Here is a 17,887-nt window from a genome sequence, read left to right as displayed (position 1 = left end):
TCCTCACGAGTGTCAGGGTTTCCTTAATCAATGCTTCATTCAGTTTGAGATTAATTCTTCCCGCTTCAATTCTTCTCGTTCCAAGGTAGCCTACATAATCTCTCTTCTCATCGATGATGCACTTGCCTGGGCTTCTCCTACCTGGGAGCGAAGATCTGACCTCACCCAAAGCATAGGAGCCTTTACCAAGGAATTCCGCATGGTGTTCGATACACCAGGTCGAAAGGTATCTGCAGCTTCTGCTTTATTCTTTATCTCCCAGGGTAACCGGCAAGTCGCTCGTTATGCACTCGAGTTTAGAACCATTGCCTTCTGGCAGGGTCTGTCTGAAACCGTGAAAGATGAACTTGCGACTCACGAATGCCCTACCGATCTGGAAGACCTCATTGCTACAGTATCTGCATCATGGTGGACCACTGCCTTCAGGAAAGAAAGAACAAGAGAAGGCTTCATTGCATGGCTCCTACCCGGATAAACCCTAGCCAGGTGAGTCAGTTCGAACTACCTGTCATAGACTCAACTGAACCTATGCAGTTGGGAGTCACTACTCTTTCACGCTCAGAAAAGCAACGTCGCATAGATTCTGTTCTTCGTCTGTATTGTGGGAGTCCTGGACACTTCGCATTCTCCTGCCCCAACAAGGCGGGAAATGCAGGGTTCCGATTAGGTCTAGGGGAATCTCATTGGGAACGATCTCGTTATCCCCTATAGCCATTTCTAATCCCAAAAGGATCATTGTGCCCATCTCCCTGTAAGGTGAGGGATTCTCTGTCTCCACTTTTGCCTTTCTTGATTCGGGATCCGGTGGCAACTTTATTGATCAGAGCTTTGCAGAGAACAATAATATTCCTCTTGTGCGCAAGAAGAGTCCCATTGCCTTGGAGGCTGTTGATGGTAGACCACTTCAACCTGCGTTAATTACTTTGGAGACTCATATCCTTCAACTGAGATCAGCAGGTAATCACTTGGAAGACATTAATTTGAACGCTTTTCACACTCCTTCCATAGCAGTGATCCTGGGACTACCTTGGTTACAGGTCCATAACCCCCGGATTGATTGGCTGAACAAGGAACCTATCGAGTGGAGTCCATACTGCATTCAAAATTGTCTCGAGGACCCAAGTAGTATCTGCGCTACAACCTTATCTGAGTACAAAGGAAGGGTACTATTGCCTGAGGAATATACCGACTCCAAGGATGTCTTCGACAAAGTCAAGTCTGAAATACTTCCTCCACATCGCCCCTACGATTGTCCTATCGAATTGCTTCAAGGTACCACACCACCTAGAGGAGCCCCCTATTCATTGTCTATGCCTGAGACTAAAGCCATGAAAGAATATATTGTCAATAATCTTCAGAGGGGGTTCATCCGCAAATCCACATCTCCTGCTGGAGCCGGGTTTTTCTTCGTAAAGAAAAAAGATGGGACCTGGAGACCTTGCATTGACTATCGGGGACTCAACAAAATTACTATTAAAAATCGCTATCCTCTTCCTCTCATTTCCAAACTGTTTGATCGCCTTCAAAGAGCTACACTTTTTTCCAAGCTGGATTTACGGGGGTGCTTACAACCTTATTAGAATTTGTCAAGGCGATGAGTGGAAAACTGCATTCAATAGCTCTACGAGTACATGGACATGCCTTTCGGCCTTTGTAATACCCCAGCTGTGTTCCAAGACTTTATCAATGAAATATTTAGGGATCTTCTTAACTCTTTTATATCGTGTATTTGGACGATATCCTGATTTTTTCTAAATCTATGCAGGAACATGTTTGACACGTCAAACAAGTACTCCTTCATCTGCGAGAAAATCATTTATTCGCTAAACTTGAAAAGTGTAACTTTCATCAATCTTCTACAGTTTTCTTAGGATACATCATTTCAGATACTGGCCTTACTGTATGATGGATCCTGCCAAAGTTAAAGCAGTCTTAGATTGGCCTCAACCCCCAACTCTCAAGGCTGTTCAACGCTTCCTGGGTTTTTCCAATTATTATCGCAGATTTATTCAAAAAATTTCTTCTCTAGTAGCTCCTCTGACGGCTGTTACAAAAAAGGTGCTGATCCCTCATCTTGGTCTTCTGCTACAGTCAAGTCTTTTGATCTCTTAAATAAAGCATTCGTATCCGCACCTGTTCTTGTTCATCCTGTTTCTAAGCTCCCTTTTACCCTCGAGGTGGATGCATCCGATGTCAGAGTAGGCGCTGTTCTTTCCCAGAGGAAGAACCATCAGGACAGGTTGCATCCCTGTGCTTTTTTCTCTCACAAATATTCTTCAGCTGAACGTAACTATGATATTGGTAATCGATAACTCCTGGCCATGAAACTTGCCTTGGAAGAATGGAGAAACCTTCTAAAAGGAACAGAGGTGCCTATAACAATTCTTACGGATCACAAGAATTTGTTGTACATCGAGGCAGCACGTCTCCTGGGAGCTCGCCAAGCCAGATGATCACTCTTCTTTTCAAGGTTGAACTTTATTATCTCCTACCTTCCAGGGACAAAAAACGCCAAGGCAGATGCTCTGTCTCGTCAGATCTCGCTCGAGGATAATTCGGAAGACCAACCCAAATCTATTCTTCCATCTAAACGTATTCTTTCCTCCACTAACTTTGAAGCTTTCAAGGATATCTTTCTTCAACAAAATCAGATTCCTGACAATCTCACGGTTCCTGAGGGCCGCCTGTTTACCTCCTCTCCTTTGCGCAAACAGGTCCTGGAGTGGGGACATCCTTCCAAATCGGCAGGTCATCCCGGGGCAAAATGGACATTGGATCTTATCTCCCTGACCTTCTGGTGGTTTGGGATGCAGAAGGATGTTAAGAACTTGTTCCAAGACTAAGGGGGTCATGCTCTAAGCTCCGTTAAGTGACTTTTAGAGTGCAAAGTGCTCTTAGAACGTGATGTTGCGCTGAACACGATGCACTAAGCAACGCAAACAGGCACTTTGCGCTCTAAAACTGACTTTTTTCAGGAATTTGTTCTAAGTCCAACTTTGCTCATTTGTTACCTGTTTGTGTTAAATTCTGCCCTTACGCGGGATGCACTAAGCAGCGCAACCTTATCGTACGCGAAAGTTGTGTTGATAAGAACACGTCAGCTCAAGGTAGACGCAAAAAAATCTGGACTTAGAAAAAATTATTGCTTTACATTTTTGCATGCGCAAAACCCATACAACAGGCCGGCGGGTGTCCCCGGCTGACCTCGCGGGGGTCCCCGAGGGAGCCCGGGGGTTGCGTAGGTGTCCCCGGCTGACCCAGCGGGGGTCCGGGGGTCCCCGGCTCACCAAGCGGGGGTCCCCGCGGGAGTCCTGGGGTACCTGCGGGCCTGCGGTACCAATGTTGCGCCTCCAAAAATAATAAACAATATTTATAACTAAATACACCCCCCTAACACATACAATAAAGTAATGGGCAAAATTACAATTATCCACATATGGATAATAATGCATTTGCCAATTTTAAATACATATAACTTTCAATAAATACAGTAAAAATATTTTACACTTACCTTTTACAGGCATCCACGATGAAGGTCGTCTTCATCCTCATCTTCATCCTGCCCATGCCCCTCCGATGCTGCAAAACATACACAAGCATAAAAACATCCAATGTAATGTCCCCTAACCCCTTAATCACCATAGCGGTTATTAACCGCTACAGTCATTAAGGGGTTAACCCACCCTCACCCACCACTCGGGAGGCCTACATACCGTCCCACACTACCCCCCACCCCGTGAGGCCTAACCACCCTCACCCACTACCCAGCCGGGAGGCCTACCCATATACCCTTGCGGCCAATTCCCCTTCCCCCACCCCCAGTACCCACAATAAAAACAATACACTGCCCCACCATAAACATCATTATATTTATTAAATACATAACCCACCCCCTGTGCCCCCCCATAAATACATGATTTATTATTTTACATTCAGGTTTCATACCCCAGGCCCAAGGGAGTCCCCTCACAGACATACAGGTGCCCAGCATCATGTTTCACAGGGTCTGGAGGCCTGTTGGTGGGTCCTGCCAGGTGCCATGGTCCACCAGGTGGTCTCCACGGGTCACCGTGGGCCACAATGAGGTCTCTACGGTAGGCCCGCAGATGTCTGGGGGGCCCCGGGTCAGACCCACAGGTGTTTGAGGGGCCTCGGGTGGTTCCCACGGTGGTCTGGGTACCCACGGGTGGTCCCTATGGGTCTGCGGTGCCCCCACAGATGTGGGGCCACCAGTTCTTCCCCGTAGGTGTCCCCCGTGGACCCGGCAGCCTGGTACCCGTGAGAAGCCCGAGGATACCGCAGGTGGTCTCCAGAGGTCCCCCGCAAACCAAAAGGAACCAGCCCTGTATGTAAAAAAAATAAACCGGACCTATACATAAATACATCAACCCCCCCCCCCCAACACATACAGTACAATAATGTGCAAAATAACTATTATCCAGATATGGATAATAGATTATTTGCCCATTATGAAACACATAAAACATGCATAAATCAAAACATGAATTCTTAATCTTAAAATCACCACATTGCATGTTACAATAAATCCAGCAGCAATTGTAAATATAAAACAACAAACCAGCAGCTACACAAATGTATATGAAATGTCACACAATTGCATTGAGTGTGTACATGATGCAATTAATCTGTGCATCATGTAACGCTATGCAAAATATATGTAACAATAAAATACACTATGAACAATGTCCCCTAACCACCAATGCCATCATGAAAATCAAATAGAAACTAAGCAACATCAATACAATTACCATTAATCAATTAATCAATTTCCTAAACCAATTACAATACAATACAAATCAATTATACAATTCCCTATTCAATTCCTAAAGCCAAACCTTTGCCAAAAGAATTCTAATTGAAAGTAACCACCATTTTTCTAATCTAACTACCAGAAAGAAGCCACTAAAAATAACCTGTAACTAAATACAAATTATATTATTCACACCAATATCAAAATAAAGCTGATAAATACATTAGCCATACATGAAAAGAACATAAACATTAGCAATATAATCAATTATTATCCTTGTATGTCTTTACATATAGATAGATATACATAACATACAGGGGCAATAATAGAGCATAAAAAACAATGCATTTACATCCAAAAATCACATATAATACACCCATTCAGTGTCCGTGTATGTATGTATAGCCATAGGTACATAATAGATACATTCACGGGCATTAAATGGGACTGAAAAAATAAAAGACATGAATCAAAAATAAAAAAAACCTGTAAAAGTAAAAATAATACACTTTTCTTTTGTTTAATTACCATTAGATGCCCACTCACCGAAATCCAGGCGACCCGGAAGCACTGGAACCAAGCAATAGGTAACCATAAAATAATAAACCCTTACAATCCATGTCTGTGTCTTCTTTCTTCTATTTGTAATCCTTCCCGTCAGTCCTGGGGTCTTCTTTTCTTCTTTGGGGTTTTCTCCATCTTCTTCTGTCTTCTTCCATCTTCTTCTGCCATGCCCTTCTTCTCTTCATAGGAGGGGAGGTGTTCCCTCCTCGGCGTCTGGCTTCAAAATGAGGCGACATAGGCTATTATAGGCCTATGACGTCACATTTCGGTCAAATGTTTCCCACGGTCCTGATTGGGCCGTGAAAAACATGCGAATTGTAAAAATAAAATAAAAAATGATGACGTCATTTAAAGGCAATGACGCCAGCCAATCAGAATGTCTGAGTTTCAATTGCCTTTAAGATGACGTCATCAAAACAAAGATGGCCGGCGACACATGGTACGGTAGCCAATCAGAGCGTGGGAACTCCATCCCAATTCAGATTGGCTGAAGCAAAGCCTCTGTCACATGGTCTACTTGAGCCAATCAGAGTTGGGATGGAGTTCCCATGCTCTGATTGGCTACCGTACCATGAGGACCAACCAGTCTTTAGAGCAATTAATTCGGTGCTTTGTGTCTGATTCCCAGGACGATTGGTTGGAGCTTCTTCCTTGGGCAGAATTTGCACATAATAATCTACAGTGTGAATCTACCAAAGAATCCCCTTTTTTCATTAATTATGGGTTCCAACCCGCCACTCTTCCTCTTGGAGTTGCTACCTCTGGGGTCTCAGCCGCTGATGATAGGATCAAGGAACTTCAAACTCTTTGGAAAAGGACTCAAAGGAAGATTAAGTCAATCGTCGAGAGGCAGAAACATCAGGCTGATCGCCATCGCAGACCAGATCCTAAATTCAGGCCTAGCGATAAAGTATGGTTATCCTCCAAAAACATTAGGCTGAAGGTCCCGTCGATGTAGTTAGCACCTAGATTCCTCGGTCCATTCACTATTTCAGAAAAAATTAATCCAGTCGCTTATCAGTTGTCTTTACCCCCATCCATGAGAATTGCGTTGGTCTTCCATGTTTCGCTGCTCAAACCGGTGATCCAGAAGGCACACTCAATTCCTTTTCTACCCACCACCTCCGTTATGGTACAGGATCAGCCCGAGTATGAGATTCAGTCCATCCTGGATTACAAATTCTCCAGAGGCTCTTTGTACTATCTTATCCACTGGAAGGGATTTGGTCCAGAAGAGAGATCTTGGGTTCCTAGTCATCAGGTTCATGTGGCAAGAATGGTTAGGAGATTCCACTTGAACTTCCCAGAAAAGTCTTCATGGAGTCGCCCAGAGGTTGCTCCTAGAGGGGGGGAGAGGGGTACTGTGAGGATTCGTCATTACGGCGGTTCTGTCCCCTTAAACCTCACCTGTCCGCCCCAGTTATAGTGACACTCTAAGAGGGCATGTCAGCGCTGGTTCACATGTGCAGAGCGCGGGCAATACGCGGGGTCCGTCTGTCTCCACGGATCCTGTGTCCAGGGTGCGCGCTGCCCCCGGCGGCATCGACGCGCGATGCATGCACGGTACGCACTCTCCTCGACATCCTGTGGTCTCCGCCCCCTGACTCCGCCCCCGCTCTGACGCCAAGAGTTACGCTGCACAGCGGTCGCACACATTCCTCCCTTCTCCCTTCGGGTCACGCCTCTGGTCTCCACCCCCACACTGACGCGGGTGCCGTGGCGTGCACGAGTGGTGCGCGATCGGGTCGCCAGCAAGATGTACGGGTTACGTGCGGGGCATGCGCATTCTCTAGAGGTTCCACCCCCACTCCTAATCGGCTGCACAATAGGACGCACCTGCACGATCCAGCAGCCTATCAGTGAGGGCACCTCCCCTTCCTGGTTGCGTCCCATTGGAGGGAGGTCCTATTTATACCCTGTCTGAACTCTCATTCATTTCTGAGCATAACTCCTGTTTTGTGATGCTGCATCTCACTGCATCCTGCCTAGTCTGCCTCTTACCTTGCTGCCTGACTCTGTCTTGGTCTTGGAACCATGTGATACTCTCCTGCACTGACTCTGTCTTTGGAATACGACGATCGTGCTCTCTCCTGCACTGACCCTGACTTGGCTTTACGAAGACTCTACTCTCTCCAATCCTGACCACGGCTACGTACCCCAACGATCCGCTACTCTCTGCTCCTAGACCCGGCAAGTATCACGTTTATGCTGTCCTCTATAACCCTGACCCGGCATGTAAGGCTATCCTACACTCTAGATGCGCCATTGTGGCTGTGGTCTGTGTTCTATACCAATCCCTACCTCAGCCCCGCGGTCGCGCCTCGTTTGGTGTGAGCTACTTGTTACAATCACACACCTTTTTCATTTTGCAGCGTAGTGCAGAGTCTGCACCTTACTCAGAGTGGGTCTATCTTCACAAATAATCCCAATATCTCAGGAATCCATGTCAATCAGGAGTTTAAAATCACTCAGTTTGTGGATTATGTAATACTGTCTTTCACTAAACCCTTAATTTATATACAGTACAGTAGTCTATTTTGAAACCCTAGTTTTGGGGGTAAATTCTCAAGATACAAAATTAACAATAGGAAAACTGTTGCTCTAACTCTAAATGTGTCTAGCCATTCAGTTAAGATTATCCAAATCATTTTTAAATAGGATACCCATGGGATTAAATATTTAGGTATTCAACTCACAAAAGACTACTCACTCTATAAATGTAATTATGCCCCACTTTTTAAACATATTTACAGTGATCTGTCTAGTTGGGACTCCTACCCAAATATCTTTGTTTGGTAGTGTAACAGGGACTTATCACTGTTTGAGAGAAACTGCCTCTAAATACAACAGTGAGCTCTTAATTGCACACAGGCAATCAACCAGACTCCACCTGGCTGATTAAGACTCTGAGAAAAGCCCGATGTGAGAAACAGGAGAGAGATTCCTTAGCTCATATTTGGGCTGACAGAAGGAGAGCAGAGAAGCCTGCACACAGACACTGTCTTGAGCACAAAGGTTGTTCTGAGATCAATATATCCATACACCCAGGAACCTATATTTCTGTGAGGATCGCCACTAGGCTCCACCCCTTGGACGCGTCACGCAACAATGTCAGTGGTGCGTGCGCAGCCCAGTCTCCGCGTGCACAGAGCAGTGCTGCCACAGAAGCGCGCTCCCGCCGCAGTGCTGCTGCATCCACATCTACGGGTGACGTGCCCGCGCCACCAAACGCACGCGCTGCAGGACGACCAATCATGAGGATCATCGGCTTTCTCTCACCTGAGCCAATCTGGGCTCCTCCTATCAGTATCCAGCTATCCGGTGATGTCATCCGGAATCCCTCTCTTGATTATTGCTTTCCCCTTTTAATACCTTCCTATTTCCTGTACACTTTGCTGAGCATAAACTAAGGTTTATGTGCTGTGCTCGCTGCTTGAAGTCTGTCTGTTTCCAGTGCTTGTCTGAACCTGTGCCTTGACCCCTGCTTGTACCCGGACTCATCCCTTCTATATCCCTGAACTTTGGCTTGACTTTGGACTCCAGTGCTCTCCTTGACCACAGCTTACAGATATCGACCATTCTTCCCTCTCCAACCCCGGACCACGGCAAGTACCACAACATACTTGAATTATTGTACGCTGACTCGGCTTCACGACTCTGACTACGCATTCCGAACCCGGCTCCATAGTTGTAGGGCGGCGGTTATAAATATCCCCCACCTCAGCCCCGTGGTCTAAGTCCTGTTTGTGGTGAGCGCAGCATGACAATATGCTCAGCCCAACAAACATGGACCTTGCTGGGGTGGGTCAATGACGGGACAAACTTGACGGGTGGTACCAGCAAGTGACCGGTGCCTTTGCTCATAAGGACCAACAAGTAAACAAACTCAAGCAAGACTTAGACACCCTATCTGACAGGGTTAGACTCCTTGCGACCCCCACTGCTAATCCCGCAACGTCCATAGCCATTTCCGCTTCAGTGGCCCCGACTTTTGAACCACGGTTACCTACCATTAACCAGTATGCTGGTGATCCCATGGGGAGTCAGGGATTCCTGAACCAATGTTCCATACAATTCGAACTGCTCCCTTATCATTTTTCTTCCCAACGCTCGAAAGTGGCATGCATCATTTCCCTTCTGAGACCTCTCTGATCTGGGAGCAACGGAAAGACCTGACCTCCGATATCCATTGCTTCACCGCTGAGTTCCGGAGTGTCTTCGAAACACCTGGTTGGAAGGTAACTGCCACTTTAATCCTTCTCAACATTTTCCAGGGGGACCGTACCATGGCTTGTTACGTGTTGGAATTTCGTATGGTGGCTACATAGACCGGTTGGAACGATGAGGCCCTGGCGGCCGTGTTCTGGCAGGGGTTGTCCGAGCGCCTCAAAGATGAGTTGGCAACCCAGGACCATCCCGGAGGTCTCGAAGACCTGGTGGCCCTCTGCATCTGCATTGTTCGGCGTCTTCATGGGGAGAAGAATGGAGAGGGGCAGACGTCAACGAGGTACACAATCTGCATCCTTTCACTCAGCAGAAACTATGCATCCCGCAGCACCAACCCTAGATGAACCTATGCAACTGGGGGAAACAGTCTTTCATTTGACGAGAGGCAGCACAGACGATGCGCAGGCTTATGTCTATACTGCGGGAACCACGGACACCTGGTGGACACCTGCTCACTGAAATTGGGAAATGCCACAGCCCAGTGAGAGTCGGAGGATCACGCTGGGAACCACATCCGTACCTCTTCCTCAACCTCCCGCTAGAATCTATGTCCCCATCACCCTTTACAGAGAGACCATCCGAGTCACTACACAGGCCTTTCTGGATTCCGGGTCAGGGAATTTTATTGATCAAGGGTTTGTTGAGAAACACCATGTAACCTTGGTACATAAGGATCGTCCCGTAGGACTCGAAGCCATAGACTGCTGGCTGCTGCAGCCCACATTCATCTCCCTACAGATGGTACCCATCCGGGTATTGACCGGGGAGTCCCACTCCGAGACTATACAATTGGACGCCATCCATACACCCTACGTGGGCATCATATTGGGGCTTCCTTGGCTCCAGACATACAACCCCCGAATCGACTAGACAGAGTCTTTGCCTATCCACTGGATCCCTCAATGTTAGGGGCGTTGTCTAACCCCTCCCAAGGCTTTGGCAGGAGTCTCAGTACCTGAATAAGATAAAGTATAGCTTCCTTTAGCATATGAGGATTTCCGTGATGTCTTCGACAAATGCCAGGCGGAAGTACGTCCACCGCATCGGTGGTACGACTGTCCGATCGACATACTGCCCAGCGCCATTCCTCCTAGGGGAGGGTCTTACCCCCTATCCGCATCCGAGACTCAGGCCATGAGGCAATATATCCTGGAGAACCTCCAGAGAGGGTTTATTAGAAAATATTCATCACCCGCGGGGGCAGGATTCTTTTTTGTAAAGAACAAAGATGGCTCTCTCAGGCTGTGTATAGATTAACATGGTCTCAATAAGCTGACTATCACCTTACCACTGATAGCTAAACTCTTTGATAGACTACAAGGAGCTACTATTTTTACCATGTTGGATCTTAGAGGAGCCTACAACATGGTACGAATAAGAGAAGGAGACGAGTTTAAGATGGTCTTCAACACTCGTGATGGGCATTATGTGTACCTGGTCATGCCCTTTGGTCTCTGCAACGCAGGGAATCGCGAACTTCTCGCTATCAAGATGACTCTGGAAGAGTGGAGACACCTTCTGGAGAGCACTGAAATTCCGGTCAGCATTTTAACCGACCACAAGAATTTATTGTACATTGAGGGTGCAGGTCAGCTTGGGTCACGGCAGGCAAGGTGGTCCTTATTTTTCACCCCCTTCAATTTCCTCATATCCTACATTCCCGGCTCAAAGAATATAAAGGCTGATGTTCTTTCCCGGCAATTTCTAGTGGAGGACAACGCTGTGGACTTTCAGGAGACTATCCTTCCCTCAACCTGCATCCTGGCAGCCAATACCTTTGACACATTGCCAGACATCACCAAAGCTCAACGTAACATCCCAGAGGGACTCGTTTTTCCGGAGGTATGCCAGTTCACGCCACAGAAATTCCAGAGGAGAGTGATGGAATGTGGTCACACATCCAAAGTAGCCGGTCATCCTGGCACAAGGAGAACAACCGACTTCTTGGAGTGCACCTTCTGGTGGCCAAACATGCACAAGGATATAAGCACCTTCGTCTCTACTTGTGCTACATGCGCCTGGAATAAAATGCCTCGCAACAGGCCAGCAGGTCTTCTCCACCAACTACCCATCCCAGAACGCCCATGGACACATCTCTCGATGGACTTCATCGTCAAGCAACCCAGTTCTAATGGAATGGATACCATACTGGTGGTCGTGGACCGTTTTTCAAAGCAAGCGCACTTCATCCCACTTAAAGGCTTGCCCTGCGCTCCCAAACTTTCTTAGGTCTTCGTCTAGGAGATTTTCAGATTACATGGCACTCCTCAGGTCATAGTGTCCGACAGGGGCTCACAATTCATTTCAAGGTTCTGAAGTGCCTTCTGCAAAAGTCTGGGCATCACACTTCACTACTCATCTGGGTATCACCCACAGACCAATGGTCAAACAGAACGAACAATTCATTAGAGCAATTCATACGATGCTTCATCTCCGACGCCCAAGACAATTGGGCAGATCTCCTCCCATGGGCAGAATTTTCCCACAATAACCTACGGAATGAATCTTCGCAGCAATCTCCATTTTTCATCAACAATGGGTTCCACCCCTCAGCACTCCCCTCCACAGTCCCCAGATCTGGGGTTCCCACCGCGGAGGACAGGATCCAACACCTCCAGGAGTCATGGGAGAAAATCCAGCAGAATTTGAGACATGCCAGCGCGATGCAAAAGAAACCAGCAGACCGTCACCATCGAGAGACTCCTGATTACTCTCCGGGACAAAGAGTCTGGTTGTCAACCAAGAACATCTGCCTTAAGGTCTCGTCTCCCAAACTGGCACCTTGGTTTATTTGACCCTTTCTGATCACGGAGAGGATCAATCCTGTAGCCTACCAACTGAAGCTGCCAAATACTATAAAGATCCCCTCCGTATTTCATTCCTCCCTTCTCAAGCCCTATCTACTGTACAGGATCACCACTCCTCCAACTGGGACGCAACCCCTCGTCCTGTCCTCGTGGAGGGCCAACAGGAGTTTGAGGTACAAGCCATTCTCAACTCCCGGGTATCCAGAGGAAGACTGCAATAACTTGTCCATTGGAGGGGTTTTGGCCCTGAAGAGATAGAATGGATTCCCCACAGACACGTACATGCCCAAGGCTGATCCGAGCCTTCCATCACAAACATCCTTCGAAGCCATCCATGCATCGTCCGGAGGTTTCCCCTGAAGGGGGGTACTGTGAGGATCGCTGCTAGGCTCTGTCCCTCGAACGCATCATGCGACGATGTCAGCAGTGCATGTGCAGCCCAGTCTTCGCAAACACAGAGGAGTGCCGCCCGGTGCTGCTGCATCCACATCTACGGGTGACGTGTCGCGCGCCACATACACACGCATGCCGCACGACGACCAATCATAAGAGGATCATCGGCTGTCTTTCACCTGAGCCAATCCGGGCTCCTCGTATCAGTATCCAGTTATCCGTGATTTCATCTGGACGACTTCTCCTTTCCCCTTTAAATACCTTCCTATTTCCTGTACACTTTGCTGAGCATAAACTAAGGTTTATGTCCTGTGCTCGCTGCTTGAAGTCTGTCTGTTTCCAGTGCTTGTCTGAACCTGTGCTTGACCCCTGCTTGTACCCGGAATCATCTCTTCTCAATCCCTGAACTTCGGCTAGACTTTGGACTCCTGCTCTCTCCTCTCCTTGACCACGGCTTACAGATATCGATCATTCTTCCCCACGCAAGTACCACGACATACCCAAACTCTCGTACCCTGACACGGCTTCACAACTCAGACTACGCATTCTGGACCCAGCTCTGTGGTTGTAGGGCAGCGGTTATATACATCCCCACTTCAGCCCCACGATCTAAGTCCTGTTTGTGGTAGTGCAGCGTGACAATTTCCAGGACACAGAGGACCCAGGAACCTGCCAGAGACTGACATGGAGGGCCATCTGCTTAAGGTACTTCCTGAAACTTTGGGATGATATGCTGGTAATGGAAATATCTTTCCAGTCCTGCAGATAGGGTCTGGGTATGTAAGTTAGCCCTTACAAAGGGATAGGGGTTTGTTATTTTCTTGTTTTTGTATATTTTGCCTGGATAAAGGAACAGGCCCAATAAAGCCAAAATACTGTAAATTTCACCCAAATCTATCTCCATTATATGTACATCTGTAGAAAACTCTTACAGGTAGGATTACCTCAATTAAAATGAGTATACTCCCCAGGATTCTTTATTTTTTCCATATTCTCCCGATTAAGGTCACGGATAAAGAACTGCAACCACTGCAAAACAGAATCATTTGTTTTATTTGGCAAAAGAGAAAACCAAGAATCATCAGGTCTATCCTTTACTGCCCCAAATCAAAAGGTGGTCTAACTCTTCCAGATCTAAAAATATATTGTAGGGCAGTCCAGCCTGATACTACTACTTTCTAGAACTAGAAAAATCCATTCCACAATCTATATATATATATATACAGTGTTCGACAAACCTATACATTTGCACACCCCAGGCGAGTGGATTTAACATCGTGGCGAGCTCCTATTGGCCCAAGCAGCACACGTGTGGTTCTAGGTGGCGAGTAGATTTTTTTGTTCGGTGAGTAGATTTATTGGTGATTTGTCGACCACTGTATATATATATATATATATATATATATATATATATATATATATATATATATATATATATATATATATATATATACAAATACAACTGTATGCTCATCTGCATGTCTTAGGCAGGTCTGCAACCCCACCTTTCCCCATTATCACCCAGCATACAGCGGGGTTGCAGACCTGCCTAAGACATGCAGATGAGCATACAGTTGTATTTGCATATTTGCTTTCCTGTGGAGGGTTTTTGTCACTTTTTTTACTCACCATAACTTAACTCAGTATTATATATATATATATATAAATATATATATATATATATATATATATATATATATATATATATATATATATATAAAAAAAATAATAACCCTATATTAGCTTTTTCTCAGAATCTATGGGACTCCCTTAAATTCAAGAGCAACTTAAACCCCCCGCAATTTAAACCCCCCCTTCTCCATTATGTCTCCCCTATTCTCAAAATCTTCCTTCTCACCGTGTTACAAATAGAGATGGGTGAATTTATTTTGTCTGATTTGTTTCCGACATGGACTAGTCGGTTCATTTGGTCCGCAGATTTCCACAGATCAATCTCAAAAAGGGTGATTTGCCTTTTCCGGATTTTTTTTATCATTGACAATCTAATCCGTGAGCGGATTGCAGAATCCTCGAATTGGATTAGTAAAATCCACCAGCGGATTGTATCCAATGGTGATTTTTGATTAATCCGCATGGGTTGAAACAGGTACAATCTGTTAATGGATTTTACACCATGGAACAGATTTTAAATGGAAAGCTCGGGAAATTCTGTGATACAGATTTTGACAGTTTCTCCCATCTCTAGTTACAACCGGAAATGCAATAATCTCTGGATTCAGCAGGTAGTTACTACAATGAAAGATGTGATGGACTCAAACTATATCATGTTGTTTCCTAATTTTCAATTAACATTCACAATCCCAAATGCTGAATTTTATATATTTTTACAACCCAAAGATCTCATTCAAACTAAATATAAGTGACATACCTCTGGAGTTTACCCCTTTTTAGTACTGGTATACCTCCCAATCCCTGACCTAGGAGGTTACCTTGGTTTTATTCCAAACAATACAACCTTTTTCAAGGGAACCTAAAAAAGATAAGCATATGTTGGCCTGGGAAAATAACCTAACCACTCCTCTGGATATAGATAACTGGCAGGACATTTGGGAGGGAGCAGCCAAGAATTTCCCGTGTTGTAATAAAAATAAATATTTATAAAAATGTATATCTGTGGTATCTCACCCCTGTCAGACTGCACTTAATCTATCCTGCTGGTGCGGTTGTGGCAACCTGGGTTCAATCCTGCACATATGGTTGAATGATGTAAGATTAAACCCATAAGGAACAAAATCCGACATTTGATAATAAGACTTGCTCAGTTCATATTTTGAGATATTCCCTTTTTTGGTCTTGGATGCTCTAATATCCGATTAGAACCCTGAATCTAAATTAATCACCCACATTCTTAATGCAGCACGTTGATCCATCACTTGCTTTTGGAAGCAACAGACCCCTCGTCCCTACCAATGTGTCTATAAAAAAATCTGGGACATAGTTTAATTTGAGAGATTATTAACCTACTGTACCTTCATGACTCAATTAATATTTTTACTGATGCCTGGGAGCCCTGGTTCACACACTTCAACAAGCAGATAATGTTTCAAGTTGCATGTAAATTCAATGATATCTCAATATACAATTTGGAATACTGAAAACCCAAGAACTCTCTTACAAGAATACATATAAATATATATAATGCTGCTTGTAATGCAGGGGCAAGCAGCATACATTTAAAGTAGTATTTTGTTAAGTAGCTTGCAGTGTGGAGATGAACAGGGAAGATTATTGGACTACTGGACTGATCTCTTAACCTAACAGACATATTTTTCTTCTCTTCCCAGGTAAAACCCATATTTGATTCTTCTGTCTCCTTATCACCCGTTGATGTGTCCATTTGACTAAATTCAACTTGAAACACCTAGACAGGACAACACCCTGTTTAAAATGACCAATTGTGTAAATGTGCCTCACGTGCTAATTGAGCTGGTTGGGCTGAATTTAATTCAGTCAGGTGACTTGTAAGACCTTTATAGCTAGAGACACACTGGGGGAGCAGCAATGCAGGGGCAAACAGAATACATTTAAAGTAGCATTTTTTAAGTAGCTTGTAGTGTGGAGTTGAACAGGAAGTTCAACAGGAGTGAAACAAGTGGACAACACAACACGTAATGGCCCTGATTCCTGGGTATTGAACTACGCTGGAAAGGAGGATATTATCTAACCCAGACTGCACATCTCAGCACTAAACTATTGCTGCCATTCCGCCACTACTGTTTTTATTCGCTTTGACCTCACACTTCTTTTCAAAATATGCACTTCTTTCTACCAGCCTCATTACAGTATGTCTCTAACTCTATTCATATATCTCCATCTCTCCTTCATTCATCACTTCTCAGTTCACATGAACTCCATTCTTACATGTTCCCTCTAACACTGCACAGCTATATCCCCTGCACTAAAACACACCCCTGCATATCAGCCTCACACATTATATTTCTATCCATGCTTCTCCTCCATGCTTCTGGGGATATCTCTCCCACTCCTGGTCCTTGCCTTATTTCTACATGCTCTCTTCCTTGCCTTCCACATACAACCTCTACTCCTTCAGGTGTCAACCCCTCTAACCTCATACCTATCCCCTGCCACCCTTCCTCCTCTCTCCCTTTCTCCTGTGCCCTTTGGAATGCACGCTCCCTTTCTAACAAGTTCTTCCCTGTGCATGACTTCTTTTTCTCTCACTATCTGCTCCTAGTTGCTATAACTTAAACATGGCTCACTCAGTCTGACTCTGCTCTGGAAGCTGCCCTCTCTTGTGGTGGACATTACTTCTCCCACACTCTGCACCCTGATTGCAGGGGTGGAAGCGTGGGGCTCCTGCTCTCCTCTATCTGTCGCTACCGTACCCTTCTTTTTCCTCCCTCTCTTGCTTTTTTTTTTTAAACTTATTAATTATTACAAAACCTCTCACCTCCTTACCAAATCTATTTGACCTACTGAACAGATTCTCAAAGATATCTGGGTTCAAAATTAATCAATCCAAATCAGAAGCACTTAACATTAACCTCCCTAGTCATACGGAAAAACTATTAAAACTGAATTTCAAATTTAATTGTCAACAGAAATACATAAAGTACCTAGGGATCCACATCACCAGAGATGTCAAACGCATCTATAGTGCAAATTATCCCAACCTAATTTGGACACTAAAAAAGACCAGTAGAGATGGTCCTCCAAGAGGATATCTTGGATCGGTAGGATACATAGCATCAAAATGAATTTGCTCCCCCGTATCCTATACCTCTTTCAGACACTCCCAGTGCCACTCAAAATGAAGGAAATACTCTCACTTCAATCTGAAATTTTCAATTTTATCTGGGGAAGGAAAAAAGTGAGAGTCAATCGATTAAATATGAAGAGGCCTGTTATAGCTGGTGGCTTAGCGGTACCCTGCCTGTTAACATACTATAAAGCGGCTCAATTAAGTCAAATTGTTCAATGGCACTCTAACCCTCAATTGAAAAGATGGGTGGAGTTGGAAAATGCTGCATGCTTCCCATTGGATCTTGGAAGCCTGATTTGGTTACCCAAAACGGCAAGTAAACATAACGAAATACCGCTCACCTCAATGACCAACTCAATATCGGTTTGGGAGGCTACTAAA

Source organism: Ascaphus truei, chromosome 5, assembly GCF_040206685.1.
Source record: "Ascaphus truei isolate aAscTru1 chromosome 5, aAscTru1.hap1, whole genome shotgun sequence".
Classification (NCBI taxonomy): Eukaryota; Metazoa; Chordata; class Amphibia; order Anura; family Ascaphidae; genus Ascaphus; species Ascaphus truei.
The sequence above is the reverse complement of the archived record's forward strand: the minus strand, read 5'-3'. Positions refer to the sequence as shown.